The sequence below is a fragment of the Podarcis bocagei genome, assembly GCF_964188305.1.
Source record: "Podarcis bocagei genome assembly, chromosome: 2".
Taxonomy (NCBI): domain Eukaryota; kingdom Metazoa; phylum Chordata; class Lepidosauria; order Squamata; family Lacertidae; genus Podarcis; species Podarcis bocagei.
In genome coordinates, this window is record NC_138126.1 from 41051879 (window position 1) to 41074145 (window position 22267).

At 44.3% G+C, this 22267-nt stretch overlaps 1 long non-coding RNA gene across 1 annotated transcript in view; it reads right to left on the bottom strand.

Moving 5' to 3' along the window:
- Positions 1–19043, bottom strand: part of LOC308581703 — a 43208-nt gene extending 24165 nt beyond the window's left edge. Inside the window, exon 1 of the long non-coding RNA XR_014005193.1 lies at positions 19000–19043. This is a non-coding gene — a long non-coding RNA (uncharacterized lncRNA). The remainder of the gene's footprint in view (positions 1–18999) is intronic.
- Positions 19044–22267: the final 3224 nt, after the last annotated feature.

Below are 22267 nucleotides of genomic sequence, written 5' to 3' on the forward strand. Positions count from 1 at the left end.
GAGCACGACAGGGGCTTTGGAATTTGGAGCTGGATGGGTAAAAAATGTATTATTTTCCAACTTTTTTGAAAAGCGGCTTTCAGAAACAGTTCTGAATTGAACTGAGGGATGTTCAGCTATCACCAGTTACAGTGGCAATCTGGAAAAGCTACCACACAGAGGCTGCTTGCAGTTTTCATTACGCTATAAATATGTGCAGGCTTGTCCTTTTGCTGTAATTTCATCTACTCACATCCTCCAGTTTGAGAGTAAAGCCCTGACTTTTGTAGATATTTCCCTTCATGATTTCCCCCCCCCCACTCCATTTTTGCTTCATGCACAGAATGAACAGCAATTAGTGAAATAATTTGTGTGGTTCTATCAAAATGGCAAAACACATAAAGATATGGAAGGATTAAAGAGAAGGAATTAAAAATGAAATTAATAAATACATTTGATGACTGCATGCATGGGTACCCAAAATACTGTAGATAGAAGCACCAAATGCCACTTAATTATGTAAAAGAAGTAATTAATTTCACAAAAGGAATTCTAGCTCAGCCTAAACACTTATCAAGCAGAGCATTCTGAAAGTCTGACTTGAAAGCAGTTCAGTGCACCAAGTTCTCAGTAAGTTCTATTTGAATTTGAAGTATTTGCATTTGAAAATGGGCACCTGAAATTGGGAGTAATGGAAGGAAGAGGAATTCTTAAAATAATTAATGGGAGATCAGGCTTACCAGTCCCAGTGCAGTCAGTGAGCTACTTTTCTCTTTTCAAAAATCAACAACAAAGAACCACCATCACTGTTTCCAGATGGCCCAGAGTGTTGTGGAAGGAAATAGTGCCCTCCCCAGATATTCTCAAACAATGCTGTGTCCTCAGCATTCTAGAGGTGGGAGAGTATGGCCACTGTGCAAGATCTTCCTCCTCTTTGTTGTTAAAATGACTTTAAAAAGAGGGAGAAATTGGATGTTGCATTGCCCATCACTAATGGCAGAGCCCTGACCTGGATACGTACTCTTCCAGAAATTGACCATGTTTTCCATAGCGATGTCACAAGCAGTGTCCAGTCATGACAGTGCAGAATAGAAGTTAGAAGAACTGGGTTTAATCAGCATTCTGCAGTGTGAGAGAAGACATCTTCCCTCCTTCAATAGCAAGGATTCCTTTCCATTTGGGAACTATTAGGCACAACCTTCTGCTTCTGTCTTCTGAGAAGAAACAGAAACAGAAACAGAAACAGAAGACATCAAGAAGAGGTGGCAAGAATACACAGAGGAACTATACCAGAAAGAAATGGATGCCTCGTATACCACAGGTAGTGTGGTTGCTGACCTTGAGCCAGACATCCTGGAGAGTGAAGTTAAATGGGCCTTAGAAAGCACTGCTAATAACAAGGCCAGTGGAAGTGATGATATTCCAGCTGAACTTTTTAAAATTTTAAAAGATGATGCTGTTAAGGTGCTACACTCAATATGCCAGCAAATTTGGAAAACTCAGCAGTGGCTAGAGGATTGGAGAAAATCAGTCTTCATCCCAATCCCAAAGAAGGGCAGTGCCAAAGAATGCTCCAACTACTGCACAATTGCACTCATTTCACACGCTAGCAAGGTTATGCTTAAAATTCTACAAGGCAGGCTTAAGCAGTATGTGGACCGAGAACTCCCAGAAGTGCAAGCTGGATTTCGAAGGGGCAGAGGAACCAGAGACCAAATTGCAAACATGCGCTGGATTATGGAGAAAGATAGAGAGTTCCAGAAAGACACCTACTTCTGCTTCATTGACTATGCAAAAGCCTTTGACTGTGTCAAACTATGGCAAGTTCTTAAAGAAATGGGAGTGCCTAATCACCTCATCTGTCTCCTGAGAAATCTCTATGTGGGACAAGAAGCTACAGTTAGAACTGGATATGGAACAACTGATTGGTTCAAAATTGGGAAAGGAGTACGGCAAGGCTGTATATTGTCTCCCTGCTTATTTAACTTAAATGCAGAATTCATCATGCGAAAGGCTGGGCTGGATGAATCCCAAGCCGGAATTAAGATCGCCGGAAGAAATATCAACAACTTCAGATATGCAGATGACACAACCTTGATGGCAGAAAGTGAGGAGGAATTAAAGAACCTTTTAATGAGGGTGAAAGAGGAGAGTGCAAAATATGGTCTGAAGCTCAACATCAAAAAAACGAAGATCATGGCCACTGGGACCATCAACTTCTGGCAAATAGAAGGAGAAGAAATGGAGGCAGTGAGAGATTTTACTTTCTTGGGCTCCATGATCACTGCAGATGGTGACAGCAGTCACGAAATTAAAAGATGCCTGCTCCTTGGGAGAAAGGCGATGGCAAACCTAGACAGCGTCTTAAAAAGCAGAGACATCACCTTGCCAACAAAGGTCAGTATAGTTAAAGCCATGGTTTTCGCAGTAATGATGTATGGAAGTGAGAGCTGGACCATAAAGAAGGCTGATTGCCAAAGAATTGATGCTTTTGAATTATGGTGCTGGAGGAGACTCTTGAGAGTCCCATGGACTGCAAAAAGATCAAACGTATCCATTCTTAAGGAAATCAGCCCTGAGTGCTCACTGGAAGGACAGATCATGAAGCTGAGGCTCCAATACTTTGGCCACCTCATGAGAAGAGAAGACTCCCTGGAAAAGACTCTAATGTTGGGAAAGATTGAGGGCACAAGAAGAAGGGGAAGACAGAAGACGAGATGGTTGGACAGGAGGGCCATTCTGTATGGCATAGGAACTGGGCCTTTAGCATGGCGTCACCGACCCTTTGGAATTCCTTCCTCGTCCATATCAGATGTTGTCTATACTGTACTGTCTTTCTGATGCCTATTGAAGACCTTCCTTTTTCAGCAAGCCTTTCAGTGGGAATTTTTCTTCTAGTCTATATCTATATTGGATTTGTTGTAGATACAGTGGTACCTCAGGTTACAGACGCTACAGCGGGAGGCCCCATTAGCTAAAGTGGTGCTTCAGGTTAAGAACAGTTTCAGGTTAAGAACGGACCTCTGGAACAAATTAAGTACGTAACTAGAGGTACCACTGTAGAAAATATTTTAATGGTCTCTACAATTCTATATTAAACTGTTTTAGGGGTTTTTTAAACACACGCACATGCAATTTTATATATGTTTTCATTGCTGATGTTTTTCCTGTGAAATCACTTTGAGAGGTTTCATGCGAAGCTGGTTCGTGAAGGAATGAAATAAAGTGATAAATATTGGCTCAGTTGCTCAGGCAATGCAGAGTCATGTCCCTTTCTCTTCCTGCCTGTGGCGAAAGAAACCCTTCATGTGTACCCTGTAAATATACATAGCTTGCCCTTTCCATAGACAAATGTACATAGCTTGACCTTTCCACAAGAGCAAACACTGCAAATGGTATCTACACCACCTCTATAATGAAACAAAGCAAAAAAAACAAAAAAACCCCAAAGGAACTTGAACTTCTTGGAATCACCCGCAATCTCTCAAGCTGCTTGTAAACATACTTACATAGGCTGTAATCATTTGCTCTTGGAACATGTCTTGCTGAAAGCAGGAAGAGCAAGATGAAGGAAGTAATAACTGCTTTTGCCTAGATGTCTTAGAGAGCTGTGCAACCTTTGTGGTGTAAGTTTTTAGTTTGGTTAGTAATGCACCTTGTCAGCACCAACCTCTGCACCTTCATTACCAACCCAGCAGCTATCGGCAGAATTGTATGGTGCTGGGAGAAACCCAGTAAGTATATATGTACCAAGTGAGTGACAGGAATGAAGAGATTGTGCCAAAAAACAAATGAGCGGACATCCTTCATCATAACAGTTTCAGGGTCATTCAAAATATTTGGATAATCAGATGAGCAGGTAGTATCTGTACGAGTGAGTTACAGTGTCCCAGGCGACACAGGAGACCTACAGTAAAATGCGGGGTTTAGATAATGGAGGTCTTCTGCCATAGTGCATTTCCTCACTTCATTAAGACAGTAAATCCATGAGGAGCCATGAAGGCGAAAAGGCAGCAGCAGCCGAGTGCCAGCCAGCTTAATCGCACAGGCAGAGCCGGCTGCCGAACTACCTGAGCTGCTAAGCAGACAGATGCTGCTGTTACTGGAAAATATCTTAGTTTATGGTTTGGCATTAGAGTTTCTGCTAGAGCATCTGTGATATAATTGACTCAGGTTGTTACATTAAAAAACTTTCTATAGCTGGAAAATAAACACATAAAAACAAATCTAGAATAGAGATTTGGGTAGAAAGTGCAACTACTAAACACTTTGGCATTGCACACATGATGTGAATTAGGAGACCATTGTATGCACTTTCAAGGTGGGATGACTGCTGCCTAAAAATGTCTTCCATGTTGGCTCACTTGCACATGAAGCTCTGATCTGGAATTGTGCCAATGACAACATCCTTCTTATGCCCGCACTTGGATAATCCAGCTTCAACATTGCTAAAGCCAACATTTGCCAGATCTGACAACCTCGGATTGTATCCACCACAAGTCATACTCAGAGTAGACCCACTGGCATTAACACACGTAGGTAGCTTAGGTCCAATAATTTCAATGGATCTACTCTGCTTTGTGGGACATCTTCAGAAGAAGAAAAGGCTAAGGAGTAAAGCATACACAAATCCACAGTGGAATCCCTAAGACAGTTGGATGGTGCCTTGTACGCCTACTTCTGGCAACTCCTGCAGCCCAGCTGGTGCCAAATGTATTGCTCTGGTTTCCTTTGGATGACAGCAGTGAGGCCAAGGGGGTCTTGTTGTCTGGGCAGTGCAGGACCTCCAAACACACTGCCCAGCCCTGTGCCCTGAAGAGATCACTTTGGTGCTGCTAATGCAGCAAAAACACTGGGAGGCAGCAGTTACTGGTCTCTGCTGCCACAGCAGGCCCTGTGATTCCCCAGCAGTTTGACTTCATCCCCAGAGGCACACCCCATTGTCTCTCAAGACAGACAGGTGCCAACAGAACTGAGCTGAATGCAAAGCTAGAGTTCTGAGTTCTAGCTATGAATGCAAAACTGAATCCCAGTAATTTCATTGGGCCTTAGGCAGTGTGGTACTCACTAAAACAGTTTCCACAGCTCTGGAATCTCTGTAACATGTCCTGTGAGGTTTGATGGTCAGAAATCCCCCCCCCCCAGTACCAGTGGAGCTGGCTGGATGGTCATGATGTCATCAGCGCAACTGCACATGATCAATAAAGTCACTGAGACAGACAACAAAGGATCAAACCACACAGAAAGCAGATTTTGAGCACCTATTACACCACATTGGTAGTGTCTGAAATGGGCCTAAGTCCCAGTGGAATCAGTAGGATTTAGTTCCATAGTAGAGTTGCATCTCAAAACCCAGAAAGCACAAAGGATCCCTGTTGTTGGCTCTGGCAAACGCTAGCAAAGTTGAAACTGGAATGTATGAAAATGTATGTGATGATCGCACCTAGTGGACATTTTTTTTATTAACTTATTTCATTTCACAACATTTATATATGGCTTGATTGCAATAAAACCTCTAAGCAGTTTGCAAGAAAACGATCAAGAGTGCCATAGGATCATATATAGACATATGAGGGGGACCTTTTCCCCCTTCTCTTCCCTTACCTTCCAACATTTCTCTGATGAAAATAGGGATGTCCCATTCCATAATGAGAATTTTACTATTTATACCCGACACATCTTACCGGGTTGCCCCAGCCACTCTGGGCAGCTTCCAACACATATAAAAACATAATACAACATTAAACATTAGAAAAACTTCCCCATAAATTATTGCCTTAAAATGGCTTGGGGGTCAGATAACTCCAAACCCTCAACATTTCTCCAATGAAAAGAGGGACATCCTAAGGAAAAGTGGGACATCCCAGGATCAAATCAGAAACTGGGACGGCTTCTCTAAATCCCTGGAAAATAGGGAGACTTGGAGGGTCTGTCTTCCTCTTCCATATTACATGTGCTTATTAAGGTACACAGAAGTGAGAGGAAGAAAGAAGTGTCAAGTTGTTTCACGCAGTATGTGTCTGAATGATTGACCAGGAAGCTTTAAAGCAAATGTAAGCCTATGTTCAGCTCTTAAAAAGCATGTTGGACAGGAATGCCAACAAATTTCTGTGTGCCGAACTGTCTTTCTCTATCTGCAGAGATACAGTTACGAGATATGAGGCAGAGATTGCTACTATCGGAAATGTACCTGGATGATCTTTATTTCCTTTTAATAAAATGAAAAGCTTATGCTGCTTGCCCCCTAGTATGAGAAAGAGACTTTTGTTTTTTTGACCCCAGAGTATACAGAGACTAAATATACGGGGCCATGTTTTTTACTGGAGCAAATCTTCTTGGCTAAGATTATGCGGAGCTCTTCATCAGACAAAATGAAGTTGTTGCTAATATGTGGTATAGAATCTGGTTTCAAATGAGTTTATTAAATAACTTCATATATACAGGTTTAGGATTGGGCACTATAAATTCTGTTGAACAGAAATAGATATGTTTAAGATTACTGATTTCATTTTATTTATGTAACTTGCTTTTAATATTTCTTTTTTATTGGTATTTTAAATGAATATTTTCAGCTCCCTTGTAAACCCTCTTAGAGGAATTCGGTTCCAGTAAGCGTTGTATAAAATTTATTAAATATATCAAAAATGTATCAAAAACAGAATATTTGCTTTTGTTAACAAAATTGTTCTCGCCATAACTGAGAACATTGTTTCCACTATGCCTGTTAAATCGGCATGCTTATACGAAACATTTAGGAACATGCCTCAATCTGTTCTAATTCACACTTTCACCTGGCATTCCATTCTGCTGGAATTAGTTTACTTTGCAAAAGTCTTTGTTCTGTTTTGCTGTCCAATGATGTGGGAACATACATATTTTAAACATATCTTTTCCCTAGCACACAACAGACACACACGTCTCAGTCGTCAACAATACAGTCATACCTCATGTTGTGTCCGCTTCAGGTTGCATTTTTTCGGGTTGCAGACTGCCGAAACCCGGAAGTACGGGAACAGGTTACTTCCGGGTTCCGGCAGTCGCGCATGCACAGAAATCGCACTTTGCGCATGCGAAAACACCAAATCGCAACCCGTGCGTGCGCAGACGCTGGTTGTGAACACTGCGGGTTGCGATCATGCATCCCGCATGGATCACGTTCACAACCTGAGCGTCCACTGTACTTGCATATCATTTACCTTCCCTGTGTGTTCCCTTCCAAAGTTAATGAATTTCCATAGGAGAGATAGTTAATCTCCCCATTTAACTCCTTGTTGAATCCCTTCTCTACCACGCTTCCTACAAACGCTAGTTACTTTTCGGGGGGGGGGCGAATCTAACACATCCAATACATGCACGCAATTTGGCTGCAATCATAATCCCTACTGCTGCATCTGCAGCTCAGGTTCTCACAGCAGCTGTAGAGGAAGGTGGAAGGCAGGACAATCAGTCTTTATTGGGCCTAATGCCATCCCTCAACGGGATGAAGGCCAGCGTGAGGTCCAGTGAATCTCAAACTAGCTCAGCCCCAGCCTTGGAATGCCCCATTTTGGGGGCTTTCCACTGGTGGGGACACTACCAGAGGGCCTCCCACCTGCTTGCAAATTCCACAGGTGAGCAGGGAGGTTGATTGGGTCTAAGTTGTGACTTAACATTTTATCCACTACATTGCACTGACTACATCCAGGCTTGTGATCTTGGGGGGGGGGGAGGGAGAGAGATTTGAGATATTCTGAATATGAGACTCTCATATTGCCTAGTATTACTTCCCATTGTAACAAACCATGTTCTCTCTTTTGGAATTGATTGTCTCATTTCTCTTGCTATGCATGGCCTTTGCAAGATACAGATGGTTCACCTGAACAGGTCAAACAGGAAAAGAAAATTAGGTGTAAAGCACTGAATTCAAATGAAAAGGATTCACAGAAGTGTACCGGCTGGATTCTAATTCATCATACCGATCATACATAAAGACTGCCGTGAGCATAAGGCTAGGAAGAAAAACTTTTCCCCTGAGAGTTTTAGGAAGGAAGAGTTCTCTGAATGTTGTGTACATTCAACATGAAAAGTGTTCAAATCAACATTTGCTTTGGAGCAACACTGCAGATAAACATATTTGGACAATGTATAAACAGAGAAAATATATGAAAGGGAGCTGTATAACTGTGCTTTTTGAATAAGAATGAGAGACCAATGGAATGATTCATTTGTTGGTAAGCTCTTAATTTGCCAGTGGTGCTTTGAGCTCTCAATGAGCATTTTGCATGAAGTACACTGGAGGACAATGGTGGCATGACTTTATGACATACGGCAGGTTATTCCAAAGGCCTGACTTTCAATCTCCATTGATACAAAATTGGCTGTGTCAATCCAGTATTGGGCCCAAATGTACCCCAATGAAGTCATGAAAATAAACTATCTAGTGGGAGTGATTATGGAGAACATAATCTGCAGGTAATACCGTATTTTTCGCTCCATAGGACGCACCGGACCATAGGAGGGGGAGAACGGGGGGGGGGGGAGTCTTGTTATCCCCCTCTAAAACAAGGTGCGTTCTGTGCGTTCAAGGTGTGCTCACCCGAAGCCTCCAGAGCCCAGCGGGAGTTCCCGCTGTGCTCCGGAGGCTTTGGGTTGCTTTCGACCTGCTCTTTGGGGCTGGCAGGGGGGGGGAAGCACTGCATTCCCCCACCGCCAGCCCCAAAGACCCAGTCGGGGAGCAGTAGGAAGGTGGTGCTCTGCCTTCCCACTGCCCCCCGAGCTTGTGGGGCTGGCGGTGGGGGGAAGCGTTGCAGCCTCCCCCCCCCCCGCCTTCGTAGCCTCCGCAGGGCAGCGGGGTGAAGGCTTTGTGCAGCCGTCCGCAAGCTAGAACAGCAAGACGGAGCGCTCCACAGCGCTCCTTCTCGCTGTTCTGGCTGCAGGGACAGCCTTCGTAGCCTCCACAGGGTAGCGGGGTGGAGGCTTTGCGCAGCCGTCCGCAAACTAGAACAGCGAGACGGAGCACTGCACAGCGCTTTGTCTCCCTGTTCCGGCTTTGGGCTTAGCCGTGCAGCCTGCATTCACTCTATAGGACACACACACATTTCCCCTTAATTTTTGGAGGGGAAAAAGTGTGTCCTATAGAGTGAATGCAGGCTGCACGGCTAAGCCCAAAGCCAGAAGAGGGAGACGGAGCGAAAAATACGGTAAATCATGTCTTTATAGAGACTTTTTCCCCGAGTGGAACAATATTGTTGCAAATAATAGAGCCAACAATTTCCCACAATGCAAAGTCCAAAAAAACTGCACAACACTGGGGGGGGGGGAAGGTATCATTAACCGAGTTATAACCAATGCACATGTATAATGGTACAATAAGCATGAGTTGTGGATTACAAATCTCACAGATCTTGCAACAATAGCACATGCCACTTGAGCAGTCTAAAACCAATTAACATTTCCAAACAGACAAAATGGTTACAAGAAGCACATATGTTTCTGCAATTGTCTGGCATTATATCAACTTCAGACATTAAACCTTCCGTTTTCATGACATTTCAGATAAACTATGTTTCTAGACTCAGATCAGGTTGGATCAACTTTAGACCTAGGGTTATTAGAAAGCAGTGTCCTTAGGGAAATTCACACTGTCACGGGTTATACAACTTCCCAGCAATACAAATATTTCAGCAGGCAATGCCCACCATATCTGAGGGGTGGCAGGGCAGGAAATACGACTGGCCATAATTTGGTCCCAATTAGCTCTTTCTTACTAAGAAATGAGCTCAGGCTTGGAATTCTGGTCCGAGAAAGACGCCCCCTTGTGCACTGAAGAAAGGAGAATCACTGTGCTTCCTTTTGTTGGCACATAATTTACCAGTGTCAAATCTTCTTTAAAACCAAAAATGCTGTTAACACTTCCGGGCTTATGGGAATAAATCCACGGAGGATTGTTTATTCATGTTCAATGTGCCAACCAGTGTTGGCTAATCCCCAGGCCAGTGGCACATTGTTGAAGAAGTTATGAGTTATTTTTCATCCAGAACCCAGTAAATGTATTAGCTTCTCAACCACTGATTGACCTAGATTGCAAGCTCCAGGAGTGCCTGCTTCCTTCACGTATATACGGCTATATGGCAACTGTAGAACTGTGGCACAGACAGTTTTATGCCATACTTTATGGATTTGGGTGGCACATACTGTCTTCCTTTAAATGGCACTAATCACCCATCAATTGTAACTAGGTTTGATGCCAGTCTTGGGCCAGGTCAGGCACTGGACAAGGTGCCCACAGCATCCTGACCCGACACTGCACAAATCACTGTCTTTCCCACTGGGCACAGATGGCTATTTTAGATTTTTAATAACTATTAAATCAAAGATCTGTTGACCGTAGCATTACATCTATTACATTTAAATGATGGGCTGCTACCACGGATGGAAGGTGAGCTTGGGTTCTAGTCTAAAGCAGTACTGCTGTATGCTCACCACTACTGGAGGGTGGTGAGTGGTACTGAAGTCACTGTCATGGCAGCAGTAGTAGGAATATATATATATATATATATATATATATATATATATATATATATATATATATATATATATATTGACTGAATTGCAAAGGTGTATGGAGGGTAGGGGCCCATTGCTGAAGCTATCTTCATATGATACAAAGTATTGCAGGAAAAAAGTAGGAACCCCACACTGAAGGCTTCATGGGGCTGAAAAGCATATGCCCTCTGGAAATGACCATCCAAGTAGGAATGGAGCCACCACAAAGTGGTGCTACCACTCCTTAACTCAGACAGCTCCTCCAGAAGGACACCATGGTCAATGCTATCAAAAGCTGCTGAAAGGTCAAGAAGAATGGACAAAGAAACATCCCCCTAGCTGTCTCCCGACAGAAGTTACCATGCAAAGGAATTTCTGTGCCAAAATTGGGCATAAACCCCAATTGAAAGGGATACAGAAAATCATTTTCCAGTTTTGAAGGAAGCTCTCGACACCACATTTCGCAAAGCTCTTTCCATGAACAAAGAAAAGTGGTTCTAGGAAGCTCCTTGAGTTGCTATTAAACCTGGGCACCCATTGAAGTGAGTGTGATGGGTGCTTGCTAACATTTGCTGACACAATTCTGGTCACAATGTACTCAAAATGTGTTATGTAAACTGATCGTTATGTTGAAAAAGAGTGTTTTGATGGGTCACAATGAAGGTTGGAGTGATTTGACCATGGTTAAGGAGTCTGCAACGAATTTTTAAATGGTTGTAGGAAAACAAGGAGATTATCTTCTCTAATGGATTGCTAACTTCCCAACATAATTCAAAAACTTCAAATCAACCAATCTGAAGCTGAGGCTGAGAGGAGAAGTTTAAAATTCTACTGTCATTCAGGACCAAGATGGAAAGAAGCAGCACTCAATTTTACTGGGGGTGAGTAGGCCACTGGTAATGGTTTGGCAGGCTAGTTCAAATCCAGTTTGCCCCCCTGCTATGAACAAAAAGAACATAAGAACAGTAGTGGATCGCATGATGGGGCGCCACTGCTCACATGACCTCTGTTTGGTCACACCACTGGTGAGAGGGGTGAGGTGGCAGCAAAGTTGGTGCAATGCAAATGCCTCAGCAGAGCTAATAGGGTGCCCCTGCCAGTGTGTTTTCACCATGCCAACCTCCTTGCCACTGCTCTGCTTTCCCTGTACCTCCTGATAAGCAGGAGCAACATGACCGACCAGAGGTCAGGGGAGAAGGGGAGCTACAGGAGGAAACTGGTTTGGGGCATAAATACAAGCAGGGGCTGGAGTGGACCAGTAGAAAAGGAAAGAGATTGGTTCATCATCATCATCATCATTTATTATTTATACCCCTCCCATCTGGCTGGGTTTCCCCAGCCACTCTGGGCGGCTCCCAACAGAATAATAAAAACACAGTAAAACATCAAACATTAAAAACTTCCCTAAACAGGGCTGCCTTCAGATGTCTTCTAAAAGTCAGACAGTTGTTTATTTCCCTTACATCTGATGGGAGGGCGTTCCACAGGGTGGGCGCCACTACCGAGAAGGCCCTCTGCCTGGTTCCCTGTAACCACACATGCAGTGCTTAAAATGGACTGTACCACTTCAGGTTGCCCACTGGGAGGTACAGTGGTACCTCGGGTTAAGTACTTAATTTGTTCTGGAGGTCCGTTCTTAACCTGAAACTGTTCTTAACCTGAAGCACCACTTTAGCTAATAGGGCCTCCTACTGCCGCCATGCCGCCAGAGCACGATTTCTGTTCTCATCCTGAAGCAAAGTTCTTAACCCAAGGACCTATTTCTGGGTTAGCAGAGTCTATAACTTGAAGCGTATGTAACTTGAAGAATATGTAACCCAAGGTACCACTGTAACTAAATTTTAAAAAGTTCAGTTCCCTGCGAAAAACAATACCTAAAAAGTAGCAAAGCAGATGTGGATTTTTTGGGAGAGGGGTTCTTGCAGGGGGGGATCATTCAAAAAGTGTCACCCCCCCACACACTCTCTAAAGTAGTACAATCCATTATTCACAGTCTATTCCCTGTGGAAACCCAAGTCCACTAGACCAGGTCAAGGGGTATGAAAGAATAGAGATGCCAAATTTTACTTTTGATAGGAAATAATGAAGGGGCATGTCAGGGCTAGGGGAAAGAGTTGTGATGTAAAAGCAGCAGAGGCCACTATTCTCATGGCTACTGCAAATGTTGGTGTTCCATGTGGTGGTCAAACTGTAGATATCTAGGAAACAAACAATTTTGATAACAGGCAGCATTTCATTTTTAAAGATATTGAAGTGTCAAATTATATGCTTTCTGGTTACGGATGATTCTCCTAACAAGAGTAGCCAATCTACATCTTCAGGACCTAATTAATATTCACGGAAAGCAATTAAAAGGAAAAGGAGACAATTGCATTTGTGCTGCTGCTGCTATACCAAAAGGCGAAACGAGCAGCATATTAAAACGGCAGCCGTATACTGGCAAGCGTTGTTGATGCCCTACATGTTAGAGGCATCGAGACACACAGAGTATTGTAGTCGACAGATCTGAAGGTGACACATTTTCACAGATGGCGTTTCCACATACCTGCACCAGCAAAGGAAATCGGAGAGATCAAAGAGACTGCTGTGCATACAAGATGGACGGATGGGGGGGAAGTGATAAAAATAAATAAATCTGCCGATAACAAAAGCTATTGCTACAGAAATGGGGTAAGTGAAACTGATGAATAACTGCTATCTGGCAAGCACTGATAGCAGCTGCACACAGGAGTGAGGATGTCTGAAGAGAGTTTCTGAAAAGTCGTTCTGGAGCTACAAAAAAATACAAAGAAAAGTCATAATAGACTTCCAGCAGTATAGATAAAATGTTTACAGGAGGGGTAGCTAAAAAGTGTGTTTCTGCAAGGGAAATGTGATTTTTTTATTGACAGTATTTCTATACTGATTAAATTATTTGGGAAAAAATGGAATATCGCTGCCCCGCTTCCCAAAAAAGGTGGTGCCCAATGCAGGAAACAAAAGAAAGCAGAAAGCAGAGGTGGTCACATTCACCCTCCGAGGGCAGGATCTCAAAGTGGGTGTGAAAAGACCTGGAGTTTGCAAGTTCGTCTACACATTTTTTTAAAATTATTTATTTGAAGGCATTTAAAATAGTGTTTCCCTGATTGATTGTAAATCACCGATAAACTACTTAATACTTTTACAGTGGTGCCTCGCAAGACGAAATTAATTCGTTCCGCAAGTTTTTTCGTCTAGCAAATTTTTCGTCTTGCGAAGCACGGTGTCGGAAAAGTTTTGGAAAAGCTTCAAAAATCACCAAAAACCTCAAAAAAGGCTACTATGTACACCACGTTCTATGAGTTGCTCCTCGAAGTCAAGTCGCAACTGTATTAACGGTGTTAAGAAAAAGAAAACAAACTTGCAAGACGTTTTCGTCTTGCGAAGCAAGCCCATAGGGAAATTTGTCTTGGGAAGCAGCTCAAAAACTGCAAAACCCTTTCGTCTAGCGAGTTTTTCGTCTTGCGAGGCATTCGTCTTGCGGGGCACCACTGTAATATCTCTAAGCAATTCACTACTCTTATTTTATGTGGGCTCTCCTTCCTTGGAGCCTTTTAAGCAGGGGTTGGATGGTGATCTGTCGTGGCTGCTTTAGCTGAGATTCCTGTATTGCAGGGGGTTGGACTAGATGACCCTCGAGGCACTTCCAACTCTACAATTCTGTGATTCTACAATTTTATGATTCTATGATGTAAGGCAGCTTCCTATAACAGGCTTAATGAGCTTTGGTTTTATTAAAACATTTACTTCCTGGCACTGACTTAAAAACTGCCTAGGGGACTAGCTTGGGAAGGGAAGGAAAGGGACAAAAAAAATCACTAAAGTTGCAAGATCCAAGGCCAGTAATTTATATAAAGACCTCCTCCCCTGCAAGAGAAAGCCAAGTGACTCCAAGCGATGTAATGACACCAGTACTGAACCAAAATAATGGTTTGCTTAAGTTATACAGTACTCTCATTCTGTTTTCAGGGCATTCTGTTTCTTTTTCTTCCAATGCTTTTTGGGGAGTGCTGTTTTGGGAAGAGGGCGAAGTAATGTTTGCTCTTCTCCAAGCAGTTTGTCCAAAGCATTGTTTCATAATAGCACTGCTTACGAAGTGCCTGAGAGGGTTACAAAAGCGCCGAGAAGGAGCTGGGATTGAAGTGTTTGCCATCCACACTGCTTACCTGGATTCGCAGGAAAAAAGTTAGTTTGAGCTCTACGTCCATTTTGCGATAATACTTGGTTTATTTCTTTTATGATATCAGTCATGCTTGAACAACATAACAGAAGGGAAATAGCAAGCCTGGGGGAAAGCAGTTCATTAAAGGGCTGGCTTGTGCAGAGGGCAGGAGGAGTTGCCTCCCTCCAAGATTACTTCCTAGCCACAAGAACAGACATTCTGAGCCGGTTAGAATGTGGTCTGAAGCCTAAAGTAGAATACTTTTCTAGGCCAAGGCAACGTCTCTAATCTTTCTTTCTGGCAAAGGGTAGAAGAAGCCATAGTGAGGTGTGGAAACTGGGACTAAAATACTGTCCCCTCGGTTCCATCAACTCAGCCCCAGTGCCCCTACTGTACCCTATTTAAAATTATTCAGAATACAGTGGTACCTGGGGATGCGAATGGGATCCGTTCCGGAGCTCCGTTCACATCCTGAATGGAACGTAAGATGCAATGGCGCATCTGCATGTGTGTGGGTCGCGTTTTGCTGCTTCCGCGCATGCGCGTGATGTCATTTTAGCGTCTGCATATGCGCGAGCGGCGAAACCTGGAAGTAACACGCTCCGTTACTTCCAGGTTGCCGCAGAGCACAACATGAAAGCGCTGAACCTGAAGCACATGCAACTCGAGGTATGACTGTAGCAGTTTGCATGACCCACTAAGGAAGGTAACGAAACAATAACATTAAAAACAGAACCAACTGATCGCACATTTATACAAAATGCAGTTATTTGGCTTAATTAATTCAACAAAATTTATGAACCTGATGCAGTGATACTATCTTTTCAAAGTCACATAGTCATTTACACCTCTAGCACCCGTTGCTGCTCCCTTGTTTCTCAGTACCCCCTGCCACCCACTTGCCTCTTTGTGCTCCCTATGCAATCTCCTCCCATGGGGTGGGGTGGCACACTGAACAATAACCAACGCACTAGAGATTCCTGGAAAGCCTGATGTCTCGCAGTAATTCTCAGTAATACACAGTTTTCCCTTCCTAGTTTGTTCCTGAGCAAGATAGGCTTAGAGCAGGGATGTCCTACAGGTCAAACTACTGGTAAATCCCCGGGAGGTTTTGGTAGATTACGGTCGATCACTGGATCCCTTTCCTTAGCATTGGTAAAATTGAATCTGGCCCCGCCCCCGCCCCCTCGCCCCGCCTTCCATTGTTGCAGGAACGGAAGACGGAGTTTACTCAGTGAGGCTGTTTGTTCCCCCAGCAATTTGTTGTTGAGTGGCTGTTTCTTTTTCTCCTCCAGAACCCTTAAAAATGGGGCTTTCTTCCTCCCTAAAAAAGCTAAACAACTTTTTCTTGTACCCCCCCAAACCAGGGTTTTGTTGTTGTTGTTTAGTCATTTAGTCGTGTCCGACTCTTCGTGACCCCATGGACCAGAGCACGCCAGGCACTCCTGTCTTCCACTGCCTCCCGCAGTTTGGTCAGACTCATGTTTGTAGCTTCGAGAACACTGTCCAACCATCTCGTCCTTTGTTGTCCCCTTCTCCTTGTGCCCTCCATCTTCCCCAACATCAGGGTCTTTTCCAGGGAATCTTCTCTTCTCATGAGGTGGCCTCAGCTTCACGATCTGTCCTTCTAGGGAGCACTCAGGGCTGATTTCCTTCAGAATGGATAGATTTGATCTTCTTGCAGTCCATGGGACTCTCAAGAGTCTCCTCCAGCACCATAATTCAAAAGCATCAATTCTTCACTGATCAGCCTTCTTTATGATCTAGCTCTCACTTCCATACATCACTACTGGGAAAACCATAGCTTTTACTATACGGACCTTTGTTGACAAGGTGATGTCTCTGCTTTTTAAGATACTGTCTAGGTTTGTCATTGCTTTTCTCCCAAGAAGCAGGGTTTTTCTCCTCCCTAAAAAAATACTTGGACCTGAACCTCCCAAAAATGGGGGTAGATCACTGCCAGTTTTTAATTCAGTAAGTAGATCGCAGTCTCTTGGGAGTTGGCCACCCCTGGCTTAGAGCACTCAGAGAGAGACCCCAGGGAAGCTAAATGAATAGGTTTCCCACAACCAACTTTTCCACATTTGTGGCCGACGTTCCTCCAATGCTCTCATCTTCTATCAACACTGGCAACGTAAGAATACAGAACTCATATGACACAAGTGGTATGTTTCATGGGAATATGATAGGCTGGATCAGGCTGCACAGGGTGGTAACTCAGGAGGATTAACTCCTGCCTAGTCCCTGGGAGCTGCCATATATCGAATCAGGCTGTTGGCCCATCTAACTCAAGTGTTGTCTACTGACAGTAGCTGTCCAAGTTTTCAGGCAGGAAGAGCCTTTCCCAGACCTAACAGCAGACCATCAGAGTGATGCAGAAGGCAGATGTGAAATGCATTATAGGGCATGGCAAACTATGGAAAAGGAGGACATGAGCTGCAGGACATCCATAGCCATGCCCTTTTGAAGGTGCTCCACTGGCTCCATCTGGCGTATGTGCCAGAGAGGCTGAACAGGCATGCAACTAACCACTGAAAACAGAATTGTGAGCTTATGCTTCTAAAGAGATGGGAGTTTTGTTAGTAGGAAACATTCTGTGTTCTTGCTATGAATCTGATAGGCACAAATTGACATGCCCCAAGGTTATGGTGGCTGATCACACTCTGGTGTTTGGTAAAATAGGGAAATTTCACTGAAACTAATTTCTAAGTGTTGGAGACTGTGATTCCAGCATAATGTGCCTGCATTTCAATGCATATGTTATCTCCCATAGATTTAAGTGAGTGAGAGAGAACACTTTTCGTTCCTGACACCTGTCACATTCTGGGAATACTATAATTATCTCTCCGTTACATCAGGCATTGCAAACATTATATGCAATTTCGTAGGCATAGTTATTGCTGCACTCTGTGCAATATAAGTGCATTCGCACTGTCAAAAGCATAATAAAAATACCTTCCATTGTATGGTTCTCTGGAGTTCAAGAAGAATTAGTATGGAAATTATATACACCTGAAATACCACACATAGTTTTCTTCATGTATATGGTTAAAGTAACTGATGTATCCATGAGTAACAAAGCAGTTTTCTTTACTTGTACAAGTAATAATGTTCTCCAATACGACCCCTTCATTTCCATCTTTAAGGTGGGAGTAATGCTTTTGCTGCATAAATTTATTCCGCCTAAAACTGCCGATATGCCTCCCACAACAAAGCATCTCTCCGTAATTGTGTATCTGGCATGGTAAATCCTATTCTGCATGAAAACTAATGATTGAGATTGCAAAAGATCCACATGAGCCTGAACATTCAATTCTGGCTCCATAGATGGTACATTAATGGGATCGCATTTTCCATGTACTGCCTGCAGTTATCTCATGGTAACCTACATCTAAAATTTGAACCACCTTTCTGCTTCCTCCACAGTAGTTCCCCCTTCCCGACACACAAATGCAATTATGTGGGAGAAAACATCAGCATGATGACCTTGTCCACATGCAAATGAGGTGGAACAATCTGAAATATGAGGTTTCTGAAGTGCACAGTCCTGCTTTGTGCAACATCAATATGCTAGCAATCCACCATTCCTACTTTAAAAATAAATAATTTCTGGAGTTTTTCATGCGACTTTGCCACAGCTTTCATTTTGCTGAAAGTTTTGTTTCTTACAGGTTACCATTGCATACCAGTGCATCTTCGCCGCCATTAAAACCACTGTGTGTAACAGAATTGAGCAGTTATATTAAGATGCCTTTTTGTGTTGTGATTTAATCTGTGTGCACTGGTGTGCACTGGTAAGGCATAAGAAAAAGGAATGTTCTGAAAACTGCAGCAAATGATGCATGCCTGTCCATTCTGAAATAAATTTTAGAAATTCTCCAAGTTAAACTGGAAGGCAGTAGCACAGAACACACAGAGAGCAAAATGACCTCATAAAACAAGACTAGAAAGAAACAGGGGAACTCCCAGTTATGCCTAGTTGATACAGTGTGCATGGAAATCTACGTAATCTGAGAAAAGCAATTCTAGGTAGTGCTTTCCTAGATATTAAGCCACATTTCTGCAGGGCCATTTCCCTCTACATTTAAGTGTTTTAACTTTAGAATAAAACCCATCGCCATGCCTCCCTGCAACATGGGTGTACGATTTGCTTACCTTTAAAATGGAGCTGGTCAAGAGGTTGTGTTCTTATTTTTCACAATCAGAAGCTGGAGCTGCCTGGAATGACTCAGTCTCAACACCCATTCTTCTTCGTTCACACATTACTAGCATTGCTTAAAGGGGAAAATAAAACACAAAATGGGTTTTATACTTACCGTTACTTCCTAGTCACAAGAATGGCTTTGGATTCTACACTACAGTGGTGCCTCGCAAGACGAAAATAATCCGTTCTGTGATTCTCTTCGTCTAGCGGTTTTTTTCATCTTGCGAAGCAAGCCCCATTGAAGGATTAGCAGATTAGCACTATTAGCGCTATTAGAGGCTTTTAGCTGCTTTTAGCGGCTTGCGTGTTGAGTTCCACAGTGCCACCCCCCAAATAATTACACACTTCACACATCAATTTTGTTTAAGGTTTTTGGCATAATTTTGGCCACAACTTTATTCAAATACAAAAAATGTGAGTGGTTGCTTAGGCATTGGTGACTATCTGTCCTTGCCCCCACAGGACAGAGCTGGCACTTCCGGACTCCACCGGAAGCCAGCGTGGGAAACAAGTATTGGGTGAGAAATGAAGCTGGGGCACAGACCCACACCTCTCACCCTCATGTTCCGGTGGGGCTTGCACGGCCCAAGCCCGGCTCCACGGACAGGACGAAAGAATGGCAAGCCCCTGGATTCCTTTAACGGAATTCCCTTTCCGCATCATTTGGAGGGGTAGGCACTTACCCCTCCAAGCACCAATTAACCAATGCCTAACCGCCAACCTTACAAGTTGTGACGATTTGCTACGCAGTAGGCAAAAACCAAATGGCACCAGCCAATCAGCCAGATGGCAAAATTCCTACTGTGCCCCCGCACCAAGGCGAACGACACCATGACAGGCATAGCAAGGTCAAGCGATCAGCTTAAATAAAAAACCCCCCTATTAAAGGGAGGGAGGGCGGGTGATCCGATGCAAAACGGCCAAGAGGACGTCCCTACGTCTGGCCCTTCTATTTATAACTTCTGACTCCTCCTCCAAATTGGTAACAATCATATTTCCCCAGCAACCCAATTAACCCTAAAGGCCAGGGTTGCAGATTAATTTGCCTAGTCATGGCTGGGCGGCCTGTTCCCCAACCGCAACACGTGCTCTCTGTTAGGGAGAACACGCTTTGCGTGTTGAGTTCCACAGTGCCACCCCCCAAATAATTACACACTTCACACATCAATTTTGTTTAAGGTTTTTGGCATAATTTTGGCCACAACTTTATTCAAATACAAAAAATGTGAGTGGTTGCTTAGGCATTGGTGACTATCTGTCCTTGCCCCCACAGGACAGAGCTGGCACTTCCGGACTCCACCGGAAGCCAGCGTGGGAAACAAGTATTGGGTGAGAAATGAAGCTGGGGCACAGACCCACACCTCTCACCCTCATGTTCCGGTGGGGCTTGCACGGCCCAAGCCCGGCTCCACGGACAGGACGAAAGAATGGCAAGCCCCTGGATTCCTTTAACGGAATTCCCTTTCCGCATCATTTGGAGGGGTAGGCACTTACCCCTCCAAGCACCAATTAACCAATGCCTAACCGCCATGGAGCCTCCAGCTCACCGCCAAACCACTCACAGCCCCAACCAAGACCTCAGCTTGGCAGCCACCGCACCTAACCAAGCCTCATTCCCTGAAGCAGAAAGGTGCACGCCATCATCTCGGAAAAAGGATGGCATCTTAAAAAGAATCGCAGGGTGAGAAATCACATCTCCACCCAGCTCAGCAATCCGGTGTGTCACAGCAGAATTGATGCGCTTTCTGGCCCTTTCTGTGGTGACTGGGCAACGACTGCCCCTCCAGACGCATCGTTGCAAAAGCTGAGACCAAAATATCATTGCTGTAGGCACCATTGCCCGCAATGACCCCAAGTCCGTCCAAATTGCAGCACGCAGTGAAGAACAGCCCATAGCCACCAGGTCGTTCTCTCCCAGCTGTATTAAACCAAGACCTCAGCTTGGCCACCACCGCACCTATCCAAGCCTCATTCCCTGAAGCAGAAAGGTGCACGCCATCAGCTCGGAAAAAGGATGGCCTCTCAAAAAGAATCTCGGGGTGGGAAATCACATCTCCACCCAGCTCAAAAATCTTTTTTGAAACAGCAGAATTGATGAGTTTTCTGGCCCTTTCAGTGGCAGCTGGGCAACGACTGCCCCTCCAAATGCGTCGTTGCAAAAGCTTTGACCAGAAAATTTTTTGCTGTTGGCACCATTGCCCGCAGCGTCTCCAGGTCACCCAAAATCGCAGCACGTAGCGAAAAAGAGTCCATGGCCACACAGGTCATTCTCACCCAGCTGCACCCCAACAGCAGTGGGCGGCCCTTCCAGCAGCACCTGCCTCCGAATCAGCGGCAGGAATTCTGGCCGGCGCATTCCCCGTCTGGACAGCCAAGGCAACTGCACATGGAGGAAGGCCGAGACCCGGTCCCAATCCGGACTGCCGTGCACTGATGCCAGCCCAATGCATGATGCTGTGCCCCACCATCCAGATGCGGACAGCTGCTAAACCTAAGATAAAACAAGCAAAAATTGTAAGACACCAATAATGTTAACGAACATAACCTTTGAATGCATTCGATTTCCAACGACCTGTATTTTATTTTCACTGCCTTATTAACATGCTTTCCGGCCTTCTTGGTGGTAGTTTGTCTAGGCATTGGTTCCCGACTAGCTGCACCTGACCTCAGCAGGGCAGCAGTGACGACTGGGCCCCACCATATCGTCAGTACCAGCAAACATTGTGGGGGAGCAATGAATCCCAAGGCAATCGCATCCCGCCAGGTGTCGTTCCCCATAGGGGACAGATGCACCCCATCTGCCCTAAAGAGGGCAACAGCCTTGAAGAAAATTAGGAGGGTGCAATATTACAGAACCACCTAAAGCAAGGACCTATTTTATTTTATTTTATTTGTTATTTTATTAACTTTATTTATTTTCTTTATTTTATTCTATTATCCACCGCCTTATTAACATGCTTTCTGGCCTGCTCGGTGGTAGTTTGTCTAGGCATTGGTTCCCGACTAGCTGCACCTGACCTCAGCAGGGCAGCACTGACGACTGGGCCCCACCATATCGTCAGTTCCAGTAAACAGCATGGGGGAGCAATGAACCAGGATCAGACTCAAGCTCACCCCAAATGCTCCCAGGGACTCTTGCATGGCCCTACCCCTCAAAAGGGGTCGACAAAAGCATGGCGAATCCTTGGATTCCCTTAATGGAATATCTTTTCGCATTGGAGGGGACAGGTGCTCCAACCCCCCCTCCAGACCACCTTGAACCAATGCCTTAAATTATTTTTGAGTCCAGGGAGAGCTGCCATCAACTCAATCCAAGCCCTCTTGCATGCAGGAATGCAAACTTATGCTGGAGGAAGACCGCAAACATTCTCGCCCAGCTG